At 42.9% G+C, this 15548-nt stretch overlaps 1 pseudogene across 1 annotated transcript; it reads left to right on the top strand.

Annotated features, from left to right (window-relative positions):
- Nucleotides 1–1435: 1435 nt before the first annotated feature.
- LOC150044618 (butyrophilin-like protein 3) lies at nt 1436–14611 on the top strand (annotated as a pseudogene). Its single transcript, XR_016533112.1, has 9 exons — nt 1436–1564; nt 6052–6399; nt 6786–7061; nt 8743–8856; nt 10986–11006; nt 11091–11117; nt 11396–11422; nt 12221–12993; nt 13048–14611. The product of XR_016533112.1 is annotated as a butyrophilin-like protein 3 (transcript).
- The last annotated feature ends 937 nt before the right edge of the window (nt 14612–15548 follow it).

Genomic DNA, 15548 nt, shown 5'->3' with positions numbered 1-15548 from the left:
GAACTGGAGAGCATGATATTGAGAAAAAGAAGCCAAGCCCAAATTTCTCTCTCACATGTAGACTCTACCCTTAGAAAGGAAATTCAGGGATGTAAAACAGGTTTTGCTCTTTTTCTTGAGTTGATAACAGCAGGAGAGTAAGTGAGAGATGAACATGGTTACAGTGCATGATACACCACTGTACTCATAACCTGACTTATGGAATTATAACCTCTTTATTCAGCTACTAAGAATAATGTTGGAAGTTCACCATATGCTCGGTGCTGTTGGCTCACACCTGCTAGCTACTCAGGAGGCTGAGCACTGAAAATTGCTAAAGGCAGCTGCGAAGGAAACTCGTTGAGACTCTTTATCTCCAATAAATTACGAAAAAACTAGAAGGGCTGTAGCTCAAGTTAGTAGCACACTTTTTTTGAGCAAAAGAATCTCAGCACCCAAACCTTAAGTTCAAGCTCCAGGACCAGAAAAAAAGAAGTATGTATATGCATGAGAATTGAACAATAGAACTTATCAAAATCATTTTAAGATGTGGAGAATAAGGGAGAGAAGAGATGACTGATGGAAATGACTGCTTCAATTCTCTTGGTGGTTGTCTGAGATGATGGTATCAAATATATAACTAATATGTGTGTCTTTACCTTCCCCCATGAATGAACCTGCATTGTAATCTTTTTCAGTACAGTGGATCCCTTGTGATCAGAGTCCTGGCACTGAATTGAAGATTAGAAAGCAGTGGGTAGAACGACCTCAGGAGGTTGTATGAGTGCCTTGGTTTTCTTTTATATCTAAAACCCCCAGAACCCTCTGCCAGGATGATCTCTACTCCACTCCCAAACCTCAGATTTCCAATCTGGATCTCAAAAATGTTCAAGCATCTAAAGCTTTCCTGCTAGCACCCATGGTACAGATTTGCCTTAGCACAAGGTAATATGCTCAACGACTTCACACTTTTTTATTAAAGAATTTATTAACACTGATTTTTACATCATATTTCACATGTGATGTTTAACAAATGGTTGAAGAAGGGAATCTTTATATACAGTCACTGGCTTAGATTTTAGAACATAATTAAAATTAAGCTGAGGCTTTGTATGTCATAGGTACATATTATCCTATGTAATAAAACATTATGTCTATAGAGTCATAAAATTTTATGTCTATGTAGTTATATTTCTATTTCCAATACCATGTCCATAACATTGGTTATGCAAATATTGAGTCATCACTCTTGTACTGTTTGGATCTAATAGCCAGATGTTGTTGACTTTACTCTTTATGTTTTTATGGTGCCATAAATGCATAATTCAAGGTCCATAGTCTCCTTACTTCTTACCCACCCACATCACTGTGAGGGAGAGTTTCAAAGGAATTGCATAGTTTCACTATCACTTCCAATGGCTCATCTTCTAGACCTGGAAGAGCTGGCCTGGTTTTTCTCCTCTCTAGCATAATTTTCTCTCCATCTCTGCCATCACCGGTTTCCACAGCATGTAATTTTCCCCATGGAACACAACCATGGTCCTTGGGCTCGTACTTCTTTTCAGTCTCCTCCATCTGGTGTCTGGTAAGTTATCCAGAACAGTCTTTGTCTGTGACTCTCTGTTTCTCTTTCTCTCCCTCTCTCTCTCTCTGCCTCCCCCCACACACACGTCTTGTTGACTTAACAGTTGGAGTTATGTGCTTATAATTGCAGAAGAGGTTTAGGTGTATCTTTGTGGTTTGTTTTCCTAGTGTATTTTCATCCAGACCTGGAATTTGCCAATAGCAGGTGGCTATGGGGAAAAACTGGGTCCGTGGGAAGGATTTGAGCATAGACAGCAGAAAAGTTGCCAAGAAATGCTGTATGTGGCACGTTGAAGAAAAATCTCAAGAGTGCTTTTCATTAAATTCCTTTCTCATATTTATTTCCTGGTAAGATTTTTCTTTCCCCTCCTTTCCATCTCTAGGAGAGGCAGCAAAAAGATCTTAGAAATGATGGCTGAGGCAGAGAGACTTGATTTTGTTTTTTATTAAAGAATTTATTAACACTGATTTTTACTCATATTTCAAATGATATGTTTAACAAGTGTTCAAGAAGGGAATCTCTATGTACAATCACTGGTGTATTGAGGTCTCGCACTATGATTGTATTTGAGTCTATCTTGTTCTATAATTCTAAGAGAGTTTGTTTGATGAATTTGGATGCTCCCGTGTTGGGGAGTAAATGTTTATAACTGCAATATTGTGGGTATGGATTGTACCCTTTACTAATAAGTAATGGCCATCTATGTCTTTATGTACTGATTTTACTGAGAAGTTAATTTTGTCAGAGATTAAGATTGCTACTCCTGCATTTTTGCATGGTGCATTGGAGTGGAAAATTTGTTTCCATCCTTTCACTTGGAATTTGTTTCTGTCTTTGGCAGTAAAGTGGGTCTCTTGGAGGCAACATATGGATGGGTGGTGTTTCTTGATCCAGTCCACTGCTCTGTGTCTTTTGATTGGATTGTTCAGCCCGTTCACATTTAGGGAAATCATGGAGAAGTGGTCAGTGTACATTGGCATTATTTATTTTTACTTCTAAGTTTCTCTTTCTTTTCTCCCCTTTTGTGTTTAGTGAATTATAGGTAATTGCTTCTTGATGGGGGTTCTTGTTTTTCTACAATTGTTCTAGATTAATTAATATTTTTTAATGCTGGTTTAGTGTGCACATATTCATATAGCTTCTCTTTGGAGTGAAATATTCTTGTTTATCCCTCAAATGTAAATGCTAGTTTTGCTGGATATATCAGTCCGGGTTGGCAGTTGTTGGTCTTCAGGACATGAATGATGTTTTTCCAAGCTTTTCTTGCATTTAGGGTTTGCGTAGAGAAGTCTTCTGTAATTCTAATTTTTTCCCCATTGTAGTATAGCTCTTTCTTTGTTTTTACAGCATTAAAGATCAATTCCTTGGTATTCGGGTCTAGTGTCTTTAGTATGATGTGTCTAGATGAGTTCTTTCTAGGATCTTGCCTGTTTGGAGTCCTGAAACCTTCAATAATGTGAGCATTTTCCCTTTTGAGGTTGGGGAAGTTCTCTGCTATGATTTTGGTGAATAAGGGTTACATTCCTTTGTCCTGGAACTTGGCCGCCTCATCGATCCCTATTATACGAAGATTAGACTTCTTGGCCGCATCTGCCAGGTCCTGGAGTTCTCTCTGGTGGATTCTGACTGATCTTTCCAGGCTGATGATTCTCTGTTCCAGCTCTTGTGTTTTATCTTCCATTCCTGATGTTCTATTCTCCATCTCAATCTGCTGCTTAATGCCTCCATTTTTTCTTGAATTTTGGACATTCTGCTGATCATGTCTGCTGAGAGGGTATTAAACTTTTCTTCCATTTCTCTTTTGAATTCGAAGAGCTCCTTGGCAATTTCCTGCTTTTGTTTTTAGAATTCCACCTTAAGTTCATTAGTCATATCCAAAATCATCTCCTGAAAGTCATATTTCGTGACTCTTCAGGTGCCATTTCTTGGGATGGTGACATCTCTCTTGTCCCTGCACTCGTTTCCTTTGGGCTTTGTGTGGGACTTTGATTATTTACGTATGTCGTGATTCCTCTTTGCGCTCTCCTAGGCATGGAGAACTGTTGTTGTAGGTTCGCTCTGTGGTGGGTAGGTGGCGGTCGTTCCTTGGATTGGGACCGGTGGTTCTGGGAATCTGTGTATACCTGTGGTTCTCAGCCAAATTGGTTCCGCTGCTGACTAGGTCATAGTTTGCAGCTTTTGCAGGTGTTTGGCCTGTTCCCAGAGGCTGTGTGCTGCTGCACAGCTAGCTCTCAGCCCAACCATTGGTCCCACAGTGGGCCATAGGATGGAACTGTAAGACCCCCGACTCAGCGGGACGTCTTCCAGACGGAGCCCCCTTCCCAAGGAACAGCGAATCCACGCAGTCGGATGCAAACAGCAAGAGGTTTATTTAGGAACACGGGCGCCCGGGGCGACAAAGCCTCCTAGAAGACTTGCGCGCCGAGGCTGGGGAGAGGGGAGTATTTATGGGTAGCTGAAGCGTGGTTACAGAAGCAGAAGCATGGTTACAGTGTAGGGATTGGTTAATTCAAATAAGGCTGGGGGTTTATTCTGGGCAGTAGTGGAATTTTCCTTTTTGGCTAGAGAAGGGCTTACGTGTCCTTCTTCTGGTCATAAGATGTTTCTCACATACTCCTTATCTTACTCCTTATCCTGTTTATACAATTTCAGTTCTCGGTCACCCTGACCGTGAACATCTTGCTGGTTATTTTTCAATTTCTTTTTATAACTAAACTGCAGCTGCTACACAAAATGGAGTCACTTCTGCTATCCTGGGAATTACAGTTAAGGCTATACATTTCTCAGAACTGCCCACTTCAGTCTCAGCTACCCAGCGGATGGCTAGTTTTCCTACCCTGTTTCCAGGGGCGGGGCCCGGCCAAGGGCCTGGGGTTTGGGAATTTCCAGGAGCTCTCAGCTAGACCAACCTGACTGGTTTCTGCTCTGTTCCCAGGGCCAATCCCCCACAGAGGATGTGTTGTGTACTTCAGTCTCAGCTAGCCTAGTTTTCCTGCCCTGTTCCTGGAGGCAGGTCCCAGCCAAGGACCTGGGATTTGGGGGATTTTGCGTGCTCTCAGCTAGACTAGACTGACTGGTTTCCGCCCATTCCCAGGGGTGGGGCCCAGCCAAGGACGTGGGCTCTGAGGGCTGAGCCGTGCCTTTCTGGCTCTCAGAGGGTGAGCTTGGCTCCTGCTGGTCTGTCCTTCAATTCTTCAATTCCCTGCTGTGCTCCACTCCCCCCTCCCCCCCTGCTTTAGCCAAGAGTCTCTGGGATGCCCATGGTGCTGTCTTGCTGAAGACTTCCAGCAGGAGGGTGCCCAGCTCAGAGTTCAGGTTTGGTTAGTCAGATGCTGGCTCCCAGACTCCCGCACACCACACCTGCTGTTGGAAGGCAGGGTCTCAGCGCCCCTCAGTCTCCAGTTTCAGTGGCCTGGGAGAGAAGCCTGTTGGGCAGGTAGCAGCAGGGACACCTCTGCCCCCTTTGGTGGGGTGCTGGGTCTTAGCACCCACCCGCCTGTCAGTCTCCAGACAATGGCCTGGGGGAGGGGGCTGTTGGGGGAAGGGACAGGATTCTGAGTTCCTTGCCCCCCTGCACTTGGCAGTCTTTCTCAGGTGGGGTGGAGGGGTCTGGGTTAAGTTCTGTAGCTCACCACCAGCTCTGCTTTCCCGATGGGTTTGGGGGAACCCGCTGGACTACTTACTCCTCGGCGTTTGGCTGCAAGCTGTTCTGTGGTGTTGCAGGATCCTTTGCTTTGCCTCTGGTCTCCGCCGCCACCTGTGCTGTCCACGCCTGTGTGCTGGTTTCTGAGTCTGGGTTCCTCTACTTGCTGGCATAGCGGGAGGTCAAGACTTCCTGGCCTGGTGCCCTTCTCCCCGGCTTCTGAGGCTTGGAGCCAGCAGCAAGGGGTGGGAGAGGGGTCCTTGCATTTGGATTCCTTGAGAACATGGGATATAAGCTTTATCTGGATTTCTTTTCCGATTTGAGTCCTTCTCCATTGCTTCTTTGAATTTGCTGTTGTGGATTTCTTAAGGTAGTTGGCTCGTGGGATTCCCTGATTTTCTCTTTTTCTGGGAGAGATCTAGGCTGGGTCCCTATTGTCCCGGGGCCATCTTCTGACCTCAATCGAGAGTTGATTTTTTCACATTCCCATTTCCTCTGGGTTTGAGCTTTGTGACCTAAACTTTTCCAAGTGTCTGTTCAATTGTTAGGACATGGAAGCTATGAAAAAGTTGCTGCTGTGAATGTTAGGGAGGCAGATAGATGAATGGGAAGGAATGTGGATAAAGCACCTTCTCTTGTCAGAGGCTCTGAAATCACAAACTGCCCCCCATTCGTCTGGATAGCACACTTAATTTCTGAAACATAATCTGTCATATTGAAAATTGAAATCTTACTAAGACACAACTCTAGGGATGGGTGTGAGGACGGAAGTCACTGCTGTGGATGTGTCAAGTGGAAGGAGGTGTGCAGACTTGTTCATCTACTGCTCTGTCTCCTCCTACAGGCCAATGGAAGGTAGTTGGACCAGACCAAGCCATCCAGGTCCTGGAGGGAGAAGATGTAACATTTCCCTGCTTCCTCACTCCTGAGACAAACGCAGAGTCCATGGAAGTGAAGTTCTTCAAGGATTACTTCAGCACCACCGTCCACCTCTACCAGGATGGGAGAGACAAGAAATACATGCAGATGCCACAGTACCAAGGGAGGACAGAGCTGGTGAAGGACTTCATGAGCAATGGGCGCGTGTTCCTCCAGCTGAAGAAAGTCACTGCCACGGACACGGGTCTGTACGGGTGCTGGTTCCGCTCCAAGACTCACGAGCAGGAGGCTGTCTGGGACCTGCAGGTCACAGGTCAGCGAATTTCAGAGAACTCAGAACTAAGTTGTCTTGTGGAAAGATCCTAGATGTTTACAAAGTTTTGTGCAGTTTAGAGGGTTCCCCTCCTTCCTCTTAGACAACATCATATGTCAGTATCCATGTTGCCATGAATTGTGTGTAAATCCTTTCAATGGCAAGCAAAGCCTTCCACCACAGGTCCTCTCCCTCCCGCCCCGCTGTGTGTGTGTGTTTATGCGTTGTGTGTGTGGGGGGGGTGAGAACTGCTGTCTGTGTGAAGGTATAAGGGATAATATGAAAGATGAGGGCTGTTTAGTGGATGAGCATGTTTAACCTGGCTTACGACAACTGTGCACTTGGGATATGATCTTTATTTTTATCCCTCTCTGTTTCCTCCCCAGGTTCAGGTTCAGCTCCTCTCATTTCTGTCATGGGATATGTTGGTGGAGGCATTCAGCTACTCTGTCAGTCCTCTGGTTGGGTTTCCCAGCCCATTGTGAGGTGGATAGGCCCAGATGAACGTGAGTTACTCTCAGACTCCAAAGTAATTGAAGATGCACAAGGCCTGTTTGATGTGGAGACCTCCCTTATAGTCCAAAAGGATTCTGGGAACATATCCTGTTCCGTCCAGCATATTAGCCACAGCGGAGAAGTGAAATCCAGAATATTGATTGATAGTAAGTAGAAATGAGTAGGTACTCGTTCTGTCTTGGAATTTTTTAGTAGTGTCTTTTGCGGGGGGTGTTCTGAAAATTAAGTAAACAACTATAAAAATAAAAATCATCAACATAGCTACTTAGAGTTCTTGGGAATAGATTAACTTTCCTTCCCACAGACCCCCTTGCGGATTGTTAAAAAAGCCACTAGTGAGAGGGGAAGAAGGAGAGAAAAGTATTTTGTGGGGTCAGAGGCATGGCTCAGTTGGTAAAGCACTAGCCAATAACTGAAAACATCAGACACCAAGTTCAAATATTCTCCAAAGGAAAATCGTAAGAAATATATTAATGTTGAAAAAGATGAATAAGAAAAAGGTCAGTAAAATGTGATTATTTCAAAAATATAAAGAGTGGATTCTTCAGCTGGGTATAGTAGTGTATCACTGGAATCCTGTCTGGTTGGGAGGCAGAGATTAGAAGAATCCCAGATTGAGGCCAGCCCAGTCAAAGAACTTGGTAAGAACCCTATCTGAGCCAATTAAGTAGGCAAAGGGTTAGACGCCTGAATAATCTCAGGCTGTGGTGGGAGATGTGGGCTTGCCTCAGGAAAACAGTGGAAAACTTACTAAAAATAATAAACTAATAGCATAAAAGTGCTGGAGATGTGTCTTATGTGGTAGAATGATGCTTGCATAGCAAGTGCAAGGCTCTGAATTCTAATACTAGTGTCATAACAAAATGAATTTGCTCCAGCAGTATGAACATATTAAATATGATTGAATCTTAAAACATATAATAGACATGAAATAAACATATGTGATGAAAATAGAAGAAAAATTGGCAAATTTTGGGTTCTAAAACTGATAGGTGAATAAAGTTAGTAAAAATATCAATAAATTGCAGAGTGCCAGTGTATCCCATCTTTAATCCTAACTACTCAGGAGGCTGAGGTCTGAGGATCAGGGTTTGAAGCCTACCTGGGCAGGAAAACCTATGAGACTCTTATCTCCAATTAATCACCACAAAACATGAAAATGAAGCTGTAGCTCAAGGAAAAGAGTGCTAGCAATCAGAAAAAAAAAAGCTTGGAAACAGTGCCCAGGCCCTGAGTTCAAATCCTAGGATATCCACTACATATTTGCATATTTGTGTGTGTGTTAAACATCAAGGGAATAAACCAAAAATAATCATTATTAGAAGATTTCACTTAGTAAAACACTTTTTAGTAGTTTACTGACACAGAGTCTTGCTGTAGTATTCATTGGCCTCAAATTGTGTAGACCAGGCTGGCCTTGAATTCACAAACCTCCTACCTTAGCCTCCCTAGTGCTGGAATTACAGGGATGTGTCAACAAACATGACAATAATGCTAACTTTATTTTAGCAGTCCTGGGGCTCTATCTCAAGGCCTGGACACTGGCCTTGGCTTTCCTCAAGGCTAGTGCTCTACCATTTGAGCCACAGCACCATTTCAGCTTTTTCAGTGTATGTGGTACTGAGGAATCAAACCCAGGGCTTCATGCATGCTAGGCAAGCACTCTACCACTAGGCCATGCTCCTGGCCCCACGAAGAATGCAAACTTTTAACATATAGAAGAATGTAAAGAAAAGTACTCTTGGGATGAAAGAGGAGATTGGCCTTAAGTGACAATCACCTAGTTTTTCTGATAAACAAGCATTACAGACTTTCTTTGTTTTTCAGGTACATTTTTCAGGACCTCATCCTGGTTACCTGTTTCCATTGTACTCATATTGTTCTGCACTAGTGGGTGGGTTTGGATCGTTGTGGCGAGCTTTTCATTCTTCAAATCCCACGGTAAGTGAGTGGAAGGAAAAAGAAAAGCAGAGAGGGAAAGAGGAAAGGATGGAAGAGAGAGAGAGGAAGGAGAGAAAAGATGGGTTCGTGGTTAATTCATGACCTAGTGGGATCCGGATCACAGATTCTCAGACCTTTTAGATCTCTTCTTTCAGCCCATCATCTTGATCACAGGAATTGTCATCTTCACCCGCCTTTGTCCTGATCTGAAATGACATCCTAAGGAATCACTGACATGGTCTGGATTTTCATACACTCTAGAGGAGCCAGACATTTTAAAAAACCGTTTCAAGACTGATTTTCAGGAACAATAGGGATGATACAAATTCCTAAAGATTAAACTGATAGTTCATACATTAAAAAATATATATTCAGGGGCCAAGTGTTTAGCCTAGTGCTTGCCTAGCATGCACGAACACCAGAGTCACTTCCTCGGTACCACATACATAGAAAAAAGCCAGAAATGGTGCTGTGGCTCAAGTAGTAAAGCTCTAACCTTGTGAAAACCTAAGGATAGCACCCAGGCCCTGAGTCCAAGGCCACACACACTGTGGGCAAGCACTGGAAGCTCATAACCTGTAATCCTAGCTACTGGGAAGGCTAAGATCTGAGAATCACAGTTCAAAGCTAGCTAGGCAAAAAAGTCTGTGGCTCTGTTATCTCCAGTTAACCACCAGAAAACCAGAAGTGGCATTTTGATTCAAAGTGGTAAAGCACTAGCCTAGAAAAAAAAAACCTAAAAAAGCTCAGGGAGCACAAACCCTGAGTTCAAGCCCCACAATCAACAACAACAGTTCACTCCAGTGAAAACAATTTTATATTTAAAAAATAGAACTTAAAACAACAATATAAAGTAATGTGCAGCTTGCAGAGACATTTTTTTTGTCTGTTAAAGGGCTTGAACTCAGAACCTGGGTGCTGTCCCTGAGCTCTTTTGCTCAAGACTAGCACTGTACCACTTTTGAGCCACATCACCACTTCATTTCTGGCTTTGTGGTTGTTAATTGGAGATTAGTCACCTTCCTGCCTGGGCTGGCTTTGAACTGTGATCGTCACATCTCTGCCTCCTGAATAACTAGGATTATAGGAGAGTGCCACCAGCGCCTGGCTCAGATTTTAATTTTCATTACCAAGAACAAATTTTCTCCTCTTTGGAGGTATCATTCCATTTTGAGGATACGTGCCATAATCTCACCTTCCCAAGTCAACAGTCAACTCCCTGATAACACCAGCTTTGCCTCTGCCCAATCCTAGAGTTCCATCCTCTTCCCCTGATATTTTATTTGAGTCTGGATAGGGACTGGGAGTTTGACACCAAAGAAGAATTCTACCAGAAACCCTGTCCTCTAGACTCACAGCCTGTGTATTTGTACCTTAAACAGTATTTTTTTTTTTGGTGGGTCATGAATTTGGCCTGGGCACTGTCCCTGGGTTCTTCAGCTCAAGGCTACCACTCTACCCTTCAGCCAAGCCCCACTTGCCATTTTCTAGAGGTTAATTGGAGATAAGAATCTCAGGTCCCTTTGTGCCTGGGTTGGCTTTGAACTTTGATCCTCAGATCTCAGTCTCCTGAGTAGCTAGGATTACAGGAGTGAGCCACCTCACCCAGCCCTTATACAGTATCATTTTAATTACTCAATACTCTTTTTTGTGTTTCAGGACAAATTCTGAAAGAGAGGAGTAAGTATCCTGATACATTTGGACCCTACCATACACCATTCTCCTGAAATCTAGATGGATTTGTTTTAGTGATTTGTTTCCTATTATGTTTCCCAGCTACCCAGAGCATTTGGTCTATGCAATCAACTTGTTTACTGTCCCCATTTTCGTAACCAAAATGAATCTTTAGATATCTGGGAGATTTAGAAAAATGTAATAAAGATTTATATGACCTAAAGAAAAAACAGAATATTCTGGCCATTTTAGAATCGGTTATTAAGTCTAGACACTTCATGAAATTATAGACAAAATTTGCCTATTGATTCATTTTTCACACAGGATAGGAATCTGAGATTTCATTGGCTGTCTGAAGTGGCAGGTGTGGGAGGGAATGCCTCCTTCAACTCCCTGTGATCGTCTGAGTTTTCTCCAAGACTGTAACACCACTGACTATCTGCTTTCTGTTTCAGATGAACTCCAGGATAAACTTGGTAAGTCAATCACATGAAGAACTTCCCTCCCATTTTTCCCCTTTGTCCCGATATGATTCTCTTCCATGTTTTTGTTTGTTTCAGATAGGGAAAAAATTCAGATATGTAAAGGTAAGAGAAATTGTTGCTTCTCCCTCCCTCTTTGCCTTTTCCTTTTATGTCCCTGAGCTCCTACAACCTGAGGCCTATGGTGGCCTGCAGAGGCAAACTTGTGATGGCCTTCAAGGAGACACTGTCAGCAGATACAGGGTGAATAAAGGCCTTATTTGACCTTATCAAATCCCTGCTAGATCCTTGGCCCACAATGGGGAACCATCTTTGGTTTCTGCCTTCTCTCTGCTTCCTCTTCTCCAAATGACTAATGACATGCCTGTCCTGTCTGTTTTCAGAGTTGGAGAAAACCCAGGAATATGCAGGTACTCAGGGCTGAAGACATGAGGGTGGAACAGAGCCTTGGGTGGGCATAGGGGAAGAAGCTGATGAATGACAGGTGTGAGATCTCTGATAGGAAGATCCTGTGTCCTGGGCATGGTGAGTCTGTGATCTACCTTAGGGTGCTTATCCCCAAGATATATTTCTCAGCCCTCATTAAGTTATAAGAGAGCTGGGCTCTGGTGACCCATGCCTGTAATCCTAGCTAGTCGGGAGGCTGAGATCTAAGAATGATGGTTTAAAACCAGCTGGAGTAAGAAAGTCTGTGAGACTCTTATTTCCAATTAGCTACCAGAAAACCAGAGCTTTAGCTGTGAGCATAAAAGCTAAGGGGCAGCATCCAAACTCTAAGTTCAAATCTAACTGACTGGATTTAAAAAAATTAGTCATGGGGCAAGGGAAAGGGTTCACAGACAAAACTCCAGGATGCGGGAATCATTCAGGAGACCTAGCTGATGAAGAACAAAGTAAAGTTGAGCAGGAAATGATAGAAATGATAAATAGAAGAAAGATGGCTACTGGATTCCTTTGTGGGTCCCCCACAAACTCACTTAATGGGCTTGTGGGATCAGAATGACACAGAGGTGTTTGTGATCTCAAATGACAGAGAGGCTCTGTCTGTACATGAGAGAAGGGAAAGTCAGAAAAGTCAGGGTTATGTGGCCCTAAGCCTCACCAAATCGCAACCTGAATCCAAGCCCTACTGTGAATTCTGGGCCTGGTTCAAGTTCCCGCTCCCCAACATTAACATAGAATCTTTCTCCTTTCCCCAATGTGAACAGAAAAGTTGACTCTGGACCCAGACACGGCTCACCCCCAGCTCTACATTTCTGATACGACAACTGTAACCTATAAAGCAATTCCTCAAGAGGTAGCTGAACTGGATAAGAGATTTGCAGCAACGTGTTTGGTGACATGTCAGGGTTTCTTATCAGGGAAGCATTACTGGGAAGTGAATGTGGGGCACAATAAAAGCTGGTATTTGGGGGTGTGTCGGGATAGTGTGGACAGGAAGAAGCTGCATGTGAATCTGTCTCCCATGAATGGATACTGGGTCCTTGGACTTGAAACAGAAGATCTTTATTTTGTAAACAATCCCAATAGAATCCGCCTCTACCCAAGAAGCAACCTTACAAAAGTGGGGATATTCCTGGACTACGAGTGCGGGACCCTCTCCTTCTTCAATGCAGATGATCCGTCTCTCATTTATACCCTGACATGTCGCTTTGAGGGGTTACTGAGGCCCTACATCCAGTTCAACCCACACAATGTGGAAAAGGTGACTCCCATAATCATCGTTCCAGCGACACACAGGATCAGCCCTCCTTGTCCTGTGCCCTCAGACCCTGCCACCAGAGAAACAGGGACCTGTCCACATGTGTCAATCCCCTTGAACTCTTTGGAATTTCCTGAAGTGAGTCCCATTTCACAACCTCTTTTAGGCACTGATGATCCTTTACTAGACCCATGTGCCTCTTCCGAAGCTACTTGTTCATCTGAGACCAATGATTCCGACCTCAGAAGTCACAAGGGACCAGGCATGCCCTGCCAAATGGTTGGTGTGGAGGGCTGCAGTATGGAGGACGAGAGCTTGTCTGTGGGGCTGTAGGGCTTCATGTTCGATGCACTCACCTTCCAGCACCTCAACACCCGTGAGGACACAGAAGGTTTTCTCCTTGGGGAAGTAAAAGGTGAAGCCAAGAACAGTATTACTGATTCCCAAATGGATGATGGTGAGGTTGTTGATACAATCGAACAGGGTAGGTTGCTACAAATTTCATCCTCATACAGATCAGATTATGACACTTAGAGAGAGACTGCTTCACAAAAACCTACAGAAGCATTTTCCAAGCCAAGAACTTACTTTTCTGCTGTTAACATCAAGTACAGTAACAGAAAGCTCTCTACTCATAAGCTGGAGTATGCCTCATATAAACCTCAAAAAGGACTTTTCTATAAGAACATCCTTAGTGGTTGCCAATCTGGGCATGTCTGAACAAATAGGGTTATAAAACTGTATCCAGCTCCTGTGTGTCCGCTGGTTTTTACAGAGCAGTAAAGGCACAGAACTCTAAATTATTTGAGGGAGATGGATCTTTAAGAGAGGTACATAAGGTACCTAAAATGTATAATTCACTACAAGAAGAATGAAAGTTTGTATGCCATCATGTGGAGCAAAGTGAGAAACAAATAGATAAACTCGAAAATGAGATACACAGATTAAAAGAAGAATTTGGAACAAAGCAAGCACAGATACAAGCATCAAGAGAGAAGAAAACTCCAGAAGACCAGAAGGAGAACATTTTTCTTTATCAAGCTTTATGGACATTTTTCCCAGATTGTGAACTTCTTCATTCTTGTATTATTTCCTTGACTAATGGACAGATTTTGAAAAGCAGATGTAGTACTGACCACCACTTTAGCGGGCAGACAACCTGACCTTAATGGTTCCATACACCTACACCCCTAGAGCTCGTCCAGTTAGCTCACCACAGATGACTAAGTGAACAGCTGCTGCAGAGACAGATGGAAATCAAAGGAAGAGGCCAAGGCTCTGGAAGACAGAGACTGACAATGCGATGCGAACCAGGAAAGAGCATTCACATCCAGCAGCTCAGACACAGGTGAAGACATTGAGAAAATGAGGGGCTACGGCAGACATCCTCAGTCTCACATTTTGATCCTTTCAATCCCAAATCAATTTTTTTTGGATTAGCTGAATGAAGAAAGCTAAATGTTTGTTTTTACTGTGGCCAGTAAAATTGCAGTAATACATAAAAAGCTCATTTGTTTAAGAAGCTACTTGTAAATGGAAAAGGTTTTAGTTTTTACCATGTCCACTTCTTAAAGATGATCAACATTTTTTATAAAGTACTTTTAAAATATGAGGAAAAAAAAGTCACAGGGAAGTTTAAAAGAGCTGATCAGCCTGCCTTTTCCCACTGGCACAGTAGTTGTTGATTACATTTGCCCCAATATGACTTCTATGTGTTCTACATTCACTCAGCTTTCCACCATTCCAATACCCCGCCCTTGGAATGTGCTATTCTGGCATCTATTTTATTCCTAGACAAAGAATTGAAGAGGGTAAACCCTTGCTAACTCTTTCTATAAGGTCCATGATACCAAAGCTAAAAAGTCAGACATTATACAAATAGAAACCAGATATTTGAAATTGGATAGGGAAGGGGGAAAACCAAGATGGGGGGCTGGGAGGGAGGTTAATGGGGATCAAGACATGTGAAAGGATATCAATGTATGTGAATTAATGCATCTTCTATCTGGCAAATATCATGTAACCCTTTTATTAATTACAATAAAAAATATTTAAAAAAATAGAAACCAGAACAACAGATTCATGTTCCTGATGAATGGTTGATGCAAAATTCCTAACTAAAACTTTAGGAAATCATATTTAGTCAAGTATTGTGCAATGTTATTTCCTAATTTTGAAAGTATACTAAAATGACGTAAAATATTACCAATGGTGAAAGGTTGGGAAAATGTATGTGTGTTACTCTCTGTGAGATTTAATCTTAAAAATACTTTTTAAAACTCTACTTACACGCCTACAATTCTCGGAAAATAAAATTATTATTGGAAAAAAGAGATTCTGTTGGGCTACAGGTCATTATACAAGATGATTGATTAAAAGCATATTCTGTGAATTTTCAGAGATTTAACTAAGGTTGTATGTTAATGATTTCTGAATGGTTGCAGACAAGGGCTTTCTCCCACAAAAACACTTAAGTCAAAAAGAATATATGGATTGGAATACTTTATGGAGGCCAGGAATTGGTGGCCTAACACCTGTAATCCAAGCTACTTAGGAGGCTGAGGTCTAAGGATCAAGGTTCAAAGCCAGCCTGGGCAGAAAAGTTTGTAGAACTTTTATCTCCAGTTAACCCTCAAAAAGCTAGAAGTATAGTTGTGGCTCTAGTAGTTGAGCACTAGTCTTGAGCAAAAAAGCTCACGGAAGTACCTGGGCTCTGAATTCAAGCCCCAGGACCAGCACATGCATGTGCATGCACACACATAGGCTCACACAGCTGCGCACACAAACACACAAATTCAGTAAGATGTCTAAAGAACCACACCTATAATCTTATC

The sequence above is a fragment of the Megascapheus bottae genome, chromosome 29 (assembly GCF_031878675.1).
Source record: "Megascapheus bottae isolate mThoBot1 chromosome 29, mThoBot2.hap1, whole genome shotgun sequence".
Classification (NCBI taxonomy): domain Eukaryota; kingdom Metazoa; phylum Chordata; class Mammalia; order Rodentia; family Geomyidae; genus Megascapheus; species Megascapheus bottae.
Note: the sequence above shows the minus strand (reverse complement) of the source record. Positions and strands in the feature narration are given on the sequence as shown.